This window comes from Suricata suricatta, chromosome 9 (assembly GCF_006229205.1).
Source record: "Suricata suricatta isolate VVHF042 chromosome 9, meerkat_22Aug2017_6uvM2_HiC, whole genome shotgun sequence".
NCBI classification, from domain to species: domain Eukaryota; kingdom Metazoa; phylum Chordata; class Mammalia; order Carnivora; family Herpestidae; genus Suricata; species Suricata suricatta.
In genome coordinates, this window is record NC_043708.1 from 111,908,717 (window position 1) to 111,921,619 (window position 12,903).

The 12,903-nt window shown below is 36.3% G+C and overlaps 1 protein-coding gene across 1 annotated transcript in view; it reads right to left on the reverse strand.

The window, feature by feature from the left end:
• HMG20A (high mobility group 20A) overlaps positions 1–12,570 on the reverse strand; it is a 68,897-nt gene extending 56,327 nt beyond the window's left edge. The window contains exon 1 of the mRNA XM_029951545.1: positions 12,275–12,570. The gene's annotated coding sequence lies outside the window, so the exon portion shown is untranslated. The remainder of the gene's footprint in view (positions 1–12,274) is intronic.
• Between the last annotated feature and the right edge of the window lie 333 nt (positions 12,571–12,903).

Consider the following 12,903-nt stretch of genomic DNA (forward strand, 5'->3'; position numbering starts at 1 on the left):
CCCCCCCCTCCCCCCCCCCCCCCGTTTTTAGGAGTGCCACAAGTCCTTTACTGGATACATGGATTACAAATCTGTTTTCTCACTCTGTGACTTGCTTGTTCACTCTTATAATCGTGTCATCTGATGAACAGAAGTTCTTAATTGTAATAAAGTCCAATTAATCAATCTTTTCCTTCATTTTTAGATCCTTACCTATTCCAAGATTGTTAAGATGTTTTCAGTTTTTCTCTTAAGTTATACCATTAACATCTAGATTTATGATCCAACTGGAATTGTTGTTGTAAAGTAGGAATCAAAATTCATTTCTTTCTCCTCACATGACCTAGCACTATTTATTGAAAAATCCAATCTTTCCCTACTGTACTGCAGTGCCTTAAATCCACTTGTCTATCCCTGTGCAAATATGATGCTAATAACTGTAGTTTTACAGTAAACCTTGTCACCTGGTAATGAAAGTCATCTGACTTTGTTCTTAAGATTGCCTTTACTCTTTGTCCTTTTCATGTCTGCGAATTTTAAAATCAATTTGTGAGGCACCTGGGTGGCTCAGTCAGTTGAACATCTGACTCTTGATTTCGGTTCAGGTCCTGATCTCCTGGTTCCTGAGTTTGAGCACCATGGCAGCCTCTGTGCTAGCTGTGTAGAGCCTGCTTGGGATTCTCCCTCTCCTTCTCTCTGTGCCTCTCCCCCGCTCATGGGCACGCATTCTCTCAAAATAAATAAACTTAAATAAAACCAACTTATCATTCCTTCTTTCTACCCTATATCTGGCATTTTATTAGGATTCTACTTAAGCTATAGACCAATTTGGGAAGAAGTTAATCTTCATAGTATTGAGTTTCCAGAAGTGACTACAGATTATTAGCTCTTAATTTCTGTCAAAGTTTCTGTGAAAAGGTCTTGCAAGACTTAAGTTTCCCATCAAATATAGCTTTAGAACATTCAAATATACTTAGATATACTATATTTCCATTATCATTCTGTTGCAAATGTGATTTAATTCCATAGTGCTTTCTTTTTGATTCACAGGGTTATTTGGAAATGTATTTTGTGGGGAGTTTGCTAGCTACTCTTCTATAATCCATTTCTTAATTCTATTGTGGTCAGAACATATTCTGGATTAAATTTGTTGAGACTTTTTCTATGGCCTGTCATATGATCTATTTTGGTTAAAGATGTGCATGAACTTGAAAAAATATTTTTGAAGCTGTATTACTAGACACATACAAACTTAGAGTTCTTACATTTTGCTGATAGAATGATCCTTCTGGGACTTGTGGTTGGCTGTCGGTGAAGCGTGAGACTTCTTGATCTCAGTGTTGTGGGTTTGAGCCCCATGTTGAGGTTAGATTACTTAAAAAACGTAAATCTTAAAAAAATGACCCTTTTATAATTATGAAATATTCATTCTTACTTCTAGTCATTCTTGTATTCAAGTCTATTGTATATTAACATATATCATATATTATACTATATATATTGTTTGGTATTTGTATGATACATATATTCCATTCTTTTACTTCCAGTCATTCTGGGTCTTTACATTCATGGTGTGTCTTTCATATGCAGTACATGGTTGGATTAAAAACAAATCAATCTGACAATTATTATGATTTAATTATTTTTAAAAACTTCATCTGTTATATATTCTCTTCTCTTCTTTCCTTCTTTTAGATTAATCTAGTAATTTTTTATTCTGTTTTTCTCTTAACTATACACTTAGTGTTCTTTTATTGGTTATATAAGAGATGTATCATTGACATATTTTAGTCTAATTGAACATTAGTAATTCTACTATTTCCCAGACAATGCTGGGACCTTAGTTTATTTTATTTCCATTTACACTGACCCCACCTTTTGTATTACAATGATCATACATTTTAAATTTATATATATTTAAAACCCCAGACATTATTATTGTTTTACATAGTCAATATTAATGTGGCTGTATCCACTAGTGACAGTCTACATGCAATAAGTTGTTTTAGTTATTTTTATGGAAATCTCTTTATGTCTCATGTACTTTGGAACAACATTTTCATTGGGAATAGAATTTTAGATTAATAATTATTTTAAGCACTTTAAAGACTGTTTTCCTCAGGTTTTTTGACCTCCATTATTTCTGCTGAGAAGTCAGATGACAGTCTTATCATTGTTCCTTTGAATATGAAGGGTCTTTAATTCTCTGGATACTTCCAGCAGTTCTACCTCACAGTGCCCCCAAGTTTGGTACTCCTTGCATTTATTCTGCTTGGGATTTATTGCACTTTTGAAATCCATGGCTTGAGGTCTTTCATCAGTTTTGGAAAATTCTCATTTTCCAAACTTATTATGTCAAAAGTTTAGCTTAAGCTATTCCATGGTACTGCCGCCTTGGTGTCCATTTTGTTAGGCCAAGCAGCCCGTGGGTGACAGGGGGCTTAAGCTGACATTCCCCCCTCATGAAAGCACATGCCTTAGACAACAGCCTGTAGAGTCACACATAAGTGTTAAGTTCCTCATATGACTTCCCCAATAGCCCTTGTGATAACAGGGCCTACTAGGGCCTTCCTCTTACGTGCCCCCAGGTAAGATCGCCTTGGAGCTTACCAAAATTCTACTCCTTTGGTTTCAATTGACCAGTCAAGCCTTTGTCTGGGAACTCCAAAGCACTTCACCCAGGGAACCTCATAAAAGCAGACGTCCTGGGTCCTGTGGCTCTCTATATCAGCACCCTGCCTTGATCTTCCCACGTGGTCCCTCAAGGGATCAATCTTAGCATCTATTTCTTTTTAATCTACTAGTCACAGTCTGTGTCTGTTAACTTCTTTATCTAAATTACTCCTTTATCTGTTCTCATTGTCTGCATTTTCTCTTAATCCGACTATTTTCATATGCCTGGTAATTTTTGCTAGATCTTGAATATGAAAAATTATAGAAGCTCTGGATGATATTACTTCCTTCAGAGAGAAACCATCCTCTCCTCTGGAATGCAGCTACAGGATAATTTTATTTCTACCCGAAACTGAGCTGATCTGAGGTTAGGTAACAATTTTTGTAGGGTTCTCTCTCTACCTCGTTTGCCTCCACTTACGAGTATATGTAGTTCTTTAGGAAATTGTACTTGAGAGTCTGGGATGTTTATAGGTTCTTTCCTCCTTGGAGGGACCACAATTTTAACTTCTGTTTTTTAACATTATCAGATGGACGAAAATTTTACTCTGCCTTCTAGGGCTTTTGTGCTTAGCTTCTTAGTCTTTGACTCTGTGCAGCAAATACCTTGAGGGAAAAATAAATTTACAAAATCATTTCTTAGTGCCTAACCTTCTCTTTTAGGATTTTGGCCCTTCAGTCCTGGCCACCCAGGGATGCCTAAACCCCAATTTTTGTGTACCCAGCCCTACACTGGTTCCTCTATTTCTAGCAGAAATCTTCTGCTAAGTTTCATAATTTTTTCTCTTGTACTATAGATTAAGCAAATTCTTAGAGGGGAAAAGTGAAGCACAGAACATATGCTTTGGAGTTCCCTGGGCTCTGTAATTTTGGTTTCTGAGTCCTGGCTGTCTTAGTATGTCTCTGATGCTTTCCCTAGGTTTTTCTTTTCTTTTTTGATATTTACCTTTTCATGTTGTTTTCACCAAAGGCATTAGTCTGCAGTAATCTAGTCCTTCAGAGCCAGAAGTAGAGGTATAGCAAGGTTCTCAATCAAAAGTCTACTGCCTACTAGCTGTGACTTTAGCAAGTTACTTAACCTAGATATTTAAACATTCTGAGTTTCAATTTTCTTTTATCTAAAATGAAAATACTATCTTATAAAGTTGTTATAAGGATGTGAAGATTAAATGAAACGTATATAAAATGTATAGGAACAAAAATACTGGGGGCTTACTATGTGACAGGCACTTTATGTGGATTTAATGTAGACATAGTTATTATCTCCCATTTCCTTTCGTTTTTTAAAAAATATTTCATATTGTTTTTTCTACACATGTAAATCTTTTTTTAAATTTTTGATTAAAAAAAAATTTTTTTTTGAGAGACAGAGAGAGACAGCATGAGCAGAGGAGGGTCAGAGAGAGGGAGACACAGATTCCGAAGCAGGCTCCAGGTTCTGAGCTAGCTGTCAGCACAGAGCCCGATGTGAGGCTCGAACCCACCAACCATGAGATCATTACCTGAGCCAAAGCCTGATGCTTAACCAGCTGAGCTACCCAGATGCCCCTCCCATTTCCTTTTCAAGGTCACATAGTAATAAGTGATGGAGCTAGGATTTGACTCTAGAGCACTTTTCATACTAACTACTCAACACTACTTCCATAATATTGTCTTAGTACTGTGCCTGACACCAGTAAATGTTTAATAAATGTCCATTATTATACAGCAAATACAAATACTTCAGAAATATACAAATCACATAAATTTTTCTATTGTTTTCTTCTATATATTTTTCCTTTTTAATTTTTGAAAAAACATTCTTAAAGCATTTTTTCTATGTATTTTACAAGAAGTTATTGTGAAAAATGTCTAAGAGCCTACTGAACAGATAGGTAATAATTTGCTCAACCATTACTTTATTGTTGGATAGTTAGGTTTCCATATTTTTAGACAGATATCAGTATCCTTGACATTTTGTGCCTTTAACTACTTTCCTCATTTGAAGTATTTTCTCAGAATAAAATCCTATCAGAGCAATTACTGGCTCAAGACCATGAACACTTTATTACTGCTTATACAACAGCTACATTGTTTCCCCAAGGAGTTGTAATAATTGTGATACCACCAGCAACAAAAATGAAAGGTCTGTGTTAAGAGATTAGGAATTAAAGCGATGGTGTACAGGAAGGAAAGAAGATGGGAAGATGTGGAGATGGGAAAGAGAATAAAGATACACATTTTGAAGCTAAGAAAGAAAAAAGTGGAGTAGATTCTCTTAAAGGAGTAGCAAGAAAAAAAGGGCTGGGCTGTTTTGAAAATTCAAATGCTTGCATACATATACAAAAACATATACATCATAATTTTTTTACAAATAGTGTTATATATAAGTTTTCAAAAGATATGTGTCTCACCCTTATCAATGTAACACCAGATAAAGATAAACATTATTTAACTTGATCTTCAGTATCACTTATTCTAACCTAATATTCTAATATTTAGTAATCTGCTGTGTGGATCTCTATTATTATTGTTTGATGATACACAGAGAAATGATCTCTCTTAAGGATAATAAATCATAAAACATTATACATATAAACTACAAAATGACCACACATGTTATTGTTTTCACTTAGTTCAATCAATTTAGTAAAATGTGCTGGGAAGCAAGAGGTGTATGTTCTGGCACCAATTGTGTCATTTGCTTGGTGCAAAATTTGGGGCCTTAATTGCCTTATCTATATATCTGGATGATATTTTATATTACTAAAAGCCAGTATTAGAAAGTGGCATCACTTGTTTAATTTTCCTAATCTTAAACTTGTTTAGTGAGTATACTATACTTGAATAAAAATGAAAAAAATCTTTCTTTTGCTAACACCTACCATGATTTGAATATCATATTAATGTTGTTACCAGGTTATACTTGAAATTATTATTATTTTTATTTTTAATGTTTATTTTTGAGACAGAGAAAGAGAACGAAGCACGAGTGGGGGAGGGGCAGAGAGAGAGAAAGAGAGGGAGCCACTGAATCTGAAGCAGGATCCGGGCTCTGAGCTGTCAGCACAGAGCCTAATGTGGGATGCTTAAGTGACTGAGCCACCCAGGTGCCCCGAAATTATTATTTTAAAAGTTACTTTGTGGGACTCTCTTAGGGCCATTTGTCTGCTCCTTCTACCATCCTGTATATACTCAGTTGCTTTCCTACCACTGCCTTCCTCCTCCTTTGCTTCCATTGTAGATTTTGGAACAATATGTACCTGCCCAATAGGAAGAAACAGAAAGGGCCCTGAAAATGTGGCCTAAAGAGAGTCTGTCCTCTCTTTGTCTATGCACAATAGCCTCCCCAAGAAAAAAATGAAACAAATGAAAAACTTCACTGCTAACTCCTTCATTATGAGCAGAGGTAGGTGCCTGACTATCCAAGTTCCATTTCAGATTTCTCTTCAAGTTCCTATTAGCCTCTAGAAAATTTTAGTAGTTATACTGAGGGGTCATAGAGTAGGAGAATGTATTCAAATCTTGTCTATCACTTATTGGTTAAGTGATTGTGGATAAGTGACCTGATGTCTCTAAATCTCAATTTTCTCATATGTGAAATGAAGTTAGCTAGTACCTACAACACCAAATTATTAGTATTAAGTTAGTCAAATGGTATTTGGAATTATGGCTAACTGTGGTTTGAAATGTGAATATCATTTAAATAATAAGGTAGTTTCTAGGCTGATTCAAATTAGAGGCTGGTTTGATTTCTAGGGTCCTAAAAAATTCCTATCTTTTAAAGAAGGTATTTTAGACGGGGGAGCAAACAAAGGCTTTGAATTCTTTCAATAGATGTCCGTTCCATGGTACAGAAAAAGCCAAGAGCCAAAATAAAGACTAATTTTATATCTATTCAATTAGCCAAAAACTCAATTGTGAAATTATGGCAAAAACAACATTCATACATTGCTGGTGACATCAGACATTAGTATGGCCTTTTAGAGAAATAATATAACTATTCTATCGAGAATATAAAATGCCCATACTCTTAGAATGAATAAACCTACTCATAAGACTTTATCCTAAAACAGTAATTCAAAGAAAATAGTTATACTTTTACTTAATAGTGCCTGGCATATAAAAGGTACTCAAATATTTCTTCAAATGGATATCTTTAATTGCACTGACCTCTCAGGAGAGTTTTAGAATCAAATTCTAACATCTCTGTCTACTCTCTGTTCTGCAACTTTCCCCATCAACTTCACTGTTGATTGCTACCAGACTCCCTTACCTTCTGATACTTTTACCCTCTAAACTCAGTGACTTTCACACAGAAACCAAGTTGACCATATACTACATTCTTGACCAAATAAAAGAAAGCTGAAGAGTCCTTCAAAATCTTAGGGTGTCTTTCTCTTTGGTCAACACCTTTCTAGACTGACTACGTGCCTCACTGCCTGCTTCATTGAGACAGAAGACAGCCAGAAACTTTCATGCCATCCTTACCCAATCTTCAACATGTCTCTGGTCCTGTATATACCTAGCCACTCGAGGATGTAAGGAAAAATCCAAATTCTTCAAGTTTAAATACCTCCTTCTTTTTTAGTGATATAATACTTCTTCACTGTACAATTCAGTGGTTTTAAGTATACTGGTATATAAGGTATTTTAGTATCAAAGTTGTACAACCATCACCTTATCTAATTCCAGAACATTTTCATTACCTGCAAAAGAAACTCCATACCCATTTGCAGTCACTCCTCATTCCCACCTCCAGCCCCTGGTATTTCTAACAGGCTTTCTGTCCCTGTGCACGTCTCATATAAATGGAATCATATACATTATGTGGCTTTCTGTGTCTGGCTTCTTTCACTTGAGTGCAACATTTTCAAGATTCATCCATGTTATAGCATGCATCACTACTTCATTCCTTTTTACTGATGAATTAATATTTCATTGTATGGCTATACTATATTCATTCACCAACTGATGAACATCTGGGTTTACTTCTACTTTTTTTGGCTCAATAATGTTGCTATGAACATTTGCATAAAAGTTTTTGTGTGAATACATTTTAATTCTCTTGGGTATGTGAACTATAAGTGGAAATGCAAGTTAAGTACCTCTTGATATCCAAATCTGTTGTTTCCAAATTCAGACAGCTTGGGTTCTCTCTCACAATGCAAACAGCTCTATACTGACCACTCCACTTTCAAACACCTGAAGTCTTTAGAGTCTATGCATATTAACTGCAAACTTAAGTTGAGGGCAGGGATCAATTCTCACAGTTCTGATCATATAGTAGGCATTTAATATATGCTCATTGATACACTGACACCCTAAGATCTTCACAAATGTGAGAACGATGACTTATTCATTTTTTCATCCGGCAAATATTTGAGTTGTATGCTCGTCACTGTGCTTAATATGTAAATTGTGGACAAAAGTTAATCAGTTTCAACATACCCCAAATGCCAATTCAACTCCACAAATAATCTTTGAATACTTATGATGTGAATGGCACAGTGTCGGGTATTTCAGCAGACATAAATAGGAATGATATAGTCTGCAGCCTTTTATGGCAGTACATAAACTCTACATACAAAAATAGCAACGACAAAAACAAACAGCAGCAGCAGCATTGGATATTAAATGCCATAAGGGAAGTACAAAAGGCCCTGAGGGTCAATGGGCAGGATACATATGCTTGGGAGAGTGGAGTGAGAAGGACCGACATCAGAAAATACGTCTTGAAGTTGAAGGTGGCAGGGCTTCCAAGATGATTTTGACAGATAGGGATTCCTAGGAAAAGAGAAAGTGTTTCAGGCAGAGGATAGCAAGAACAAAGATTGAAAGGCTAAGTACAGTACAGAATTCTTTTTAAGAGACCAATCCTATTAGGAATGTGTAGATGGGTAATGAGAGAAGGTTCCTGAATGTTAGGCTTAGCATTTAAATAGGTTTAGAAAATCATTTTAAAGTCTTTCTGTAACGATTCAAATTACTTTGGTGATTCCTTAATCTTTTCTTGAAACTCTTCTATTATGTGTATTTTCTAAAGTGATCATGGAAATTAGAGATTTCTCCTTCCCACAAAGAATAAAAAATAAAATCTTGATAGCTAACTAAGCAGGCTGATAAGAGAAGGCTTAATTTCAATAATACTAGCACTGCACCTCCATACTTTTGGGGACATGTAAGGCTTAAACCACACATGTAGGCAAATCCTAATGGTCAAAATAGCAGAAGCAAGATTAGGAATAAAATAATTGTGTTCATTAAGCTCCTAACACCAGGCACTGTGCCTGGTGATTTACACAGAATATCCTTGATCCGTCAAACAGCCCTATTTAGGTTTATGGCAACTGAGGCTCAGAGAGGACAAGTAAACTTCTCAAGGTAACAAGCTCAGTTAGTAAAAGGTAGACATCAGTTTTGAATCCAGACCTCTCTGATACCGTTATCTCTAGTGTTCACTTTTATTTGTGTTCACTGTATAAAGGAGGCCAGAATGGTAAGTTCATGATGAATGTATCAATGAACAGGAGGACTACATGTTTAACAGAGGGGCTTTAATGGTCTGGGGAAGAATTAGACTGGAATATTCAAAACTGGTTTCAGAATGGCTTAACGATCAAGATCAAGAGAGAGGAAGTTTAGGGCTGCTTCTTGATGGAGTATGGACAATGATTATATGATCAAGATCAATGTTATTTAGGAATGCCAAGGGAGCAATATTCTATTTTTCACTTGGAGACAGTAAACTCCAAGAGAATATGGGTATTTGTTTCATTGATACAGTACAAGTCCCTAGAACACGGTCTATCCCACAGTAAGCACTCAGTAAACTATTACTGACATAACGAAAAATCATGTAAGGGGTATTCTCATTTGAATACACTTGAAGGCCTTGAAATAGAGATAAAGGCAGCAGAGTAGTAAGTTTAAAAACTCTTCAAGTTGATAAGACATTTTCTCTAACACTCAACCCTACAAAAACTACAAAAACAACATACAACCAAACAATAATTCTCAAACATTAGTATGAATTTTCAAAGAAAGGAGACCAAAAGAAACTAAAAGACACTTTTGTACTTTATATAGCATCTAGAACTCTGTGGATAATCAAATTCCAGTGAGATGGAATCCAGAATTTTGACCTATTATTTTAATATTTCAAACTTTTGAGAGCAGTACATCCAATTTTTGGAAAAGAAAAGTGTTATCTAATCTGAATACCCTAAAGGCATCAACAATTTTTTTTATAGATGGAAATCTCAAAATCATTAACTCAAAGAAGTAAGAAACTATACTTACATAAGTCTTTATTTTTCTAAGTTTGATACTATGTTTCTATTAAAACATACAAAGAAAACTGCAACAAAGAAGGGGGCAGCCTTTACAAGGTAGCAAGCCTCTCTAAAGAAACATTTCTTAAGATATAATAAAAATAGAATACAAACAGGTCCTGTTTTTCACAAACTTTTCTAATATTTCTTCTTTGATGGAACCAATGAATAACTACCACTTATCACAAAATGTCTCCTTTCAAATATGTGGTGTGTATATTACTTTCTTCTGAACAGTTCTTCAAGCTGCTCAAGTCTTTTAGCTGCAGTAATTTTTCTTAGATCTATATTCTTGCAATTCTTCCATGGAATAGCATAAAGACCAATTAAAAAACTCCTTTGCTTCCCAGTTTCCTAAAGGCAATACTGCCTTTGTATCTCAATCAATATTTTAACTACATTTTCTCTATTTCATTTAATTCCACAATCTTTGCTTACTTCAGTAATTCCTAATACTACAGTTTAATAGTTTAATTTGCCAGGGTGATCATATCATATTTTCTTTTATATTACATTAATATGGAAGGTAGTGAACACTTTCTAATCAATTAATTAATACTTGCTGGAGGCAGTCTACATGTTCCTAATTTTCAATTAATACTAACATAGACATTATCATGTCTTCCCTTTTCAATTATTGCAGAAATTTTGTAGTCTTTCAAACGGTAACTCACTGGGGCACCTGTGTGGCTCAGTTGGTTAAGCGTCCAACTTCAGCTCAGGTCATGACCTCACGGTTTGTGAGGGTTCGAGCCGGGCTTGAGCTCTGTGCTGGCAGCTCAGAGCCTGGAGCCTGCTTCAGATTCTGTGTCTCCCCCTCTCCTGCGCATACTCTCTCTCTCAAAAAATAAATAAACATTAAAAAACAAAGGTAACTCACTGATTTGAGGGCCTTAGTGTTTTTGCTTTTTTTTTAATGCCTACAGAAGTTTAAAACATATTTTCCTTACTGTAAAATTTAGTTTAAAATACATTTTCTAATAAACTCTCAGTGCAATAGCTTTTTAAAAGGACTGGAATTAAAACAGCTGCAATTCCTGAGGATAGATTAGGTAACAAATCCCAAAGGAAAAAGTACACAGGGCTTACTTTTTAAGATTCTTTAAAGACATTACAATTCACGTGATATTCTAAAATTACTAAAGTTGAGATTTCATAAGTTCCAAACAGTCTGACTCCTTCAGTACATGTATACACACACACTCTGTAGTACTTGAAAGAAGCCAAGGAATCAAAATTGTTGTTTATTGCCAGTTTACATAAAGTTTCTTATAAAACATTAAGAATGTAGGAAAAATAAAAAGTTCTGTCTGTGGTCCTTTGCAGCCACATTTCTCGATTGTTTAAAATCTAGCTGAGCACCATGATCTTCGTACCATGGTTTCAAAACACAAAGGGCAGATACCAGTTTTTAATCGGTGCTGAAATTAAATTTGTAATTTATTACAAAGGGGATAAATGTACTGAAGCACCACTTTCACAAATGCTCTATGTTCAGTTACATGTAAGAATTTTTAAGGCTGAGGAACTTGTTTTCAGGTACAGAGTAAAATCTGTAGCCTAAAATAAACAGGTCTAAGAATTTAAGGTAACAATGGTATCAGTTGAGGTAACACCAAGTACTTCAGTACAATAGTTCTAGCTTGTAAGGTGAAAATGCCTCATAATTTAAACCAATGAGTCCTGTACCGAACCACCCCCTTCTAAGAGCAGCTACAGAGTTCCTGTGGCAGGTCAAGGCAGAGAATACCACTGTCCCTCACACAGTCAAGATTGGACTTGGGTAGCAGAGAGAGGTGGGCAACTCATTAATCACACAAGGAAGTCTGTCTTGTAAAACTGAGAAATTTTAACAAAGGTCTTCAAATACTTTGAGGAAGGCATTAAAAAAATTCGAGGGGAAGGAAATTTTCCTTCTTACACATGGAAACAAAACTCAAATTCTGACTGGACGCTGGTGATTAGCACAACTTTGTGGAATAATCTAATTTTCACATAAAACACAAATCCTAAAGCTTTAAGATACCGTCTATGCAAATGGCACCAAGTATCACCTTTTCATGGCTTCGCCGGCACTGGAAGTGAGTTGGACACCCCCAATCCATCACCCTACCCCCACAGGAAATGGGTTATGTTTTCCCCCTCCCCTAGGATGGCCTTCCTCCCCTCCCCCAACCGGAAGTGAAGCGCCCCCATTCAGACGGCCTCAAACCGAGACGAACCAGTAACAACAGCAAAAGAGAGATGATCTTCAAGGGGTGAAGGGTACCTCCACTATGGCCACCCCGGAGCTCGCCTTGCTTACTGACCTGCTGACGATAGGGGCGGGCAGGGGCCTGGGGCCTAAGAAAGTCCCTTGCACAGAGGACAATTCCCTGAGCCCCTTTCAATCGCCTTCACTCTTCTCACTGCGTCGTCTCACAGCATGAAAAAAATTCCTCCGCAGTACTTTATTATGATATCGTCTCTTTCCCTTTATCTAATCACTTAGTCACCTTCCCATAGGTAACTTTTGCTATCGCAGTAATATTTAAAATTGTTCCGGCGAGTAGGAAAATGGAATATTATTCCCCATACCTTCAGAAAAATGAAGGGATTATTTTGTTCAAATGCGGCGAAGGATTACGTGATTACGCAAGGTGAGACTTATTTTCGCGGAGATTTCTGGGAGATGTAGTTTTTTAATTGCTAAGGCCTGCAGAAAGTATTGGGACTTAAATCGGTAATTACTATATACTGGAGTCCTTGGGAATACATATTCTGTATTCGAGGGCAGGATGACCATGGAATTTAGGCACCACAAGGGCCAATACTTCGTTGCCCTTAATGGAACTTAATGGAACCAAAATTTCCCTTCACTATCGGCCCAAGGTCCTGGTCGTCCCGCCCTCTTCCTTTGGCCACGCCCTCCCCAGCCAGTCAGGCGCCCTCATAGGCT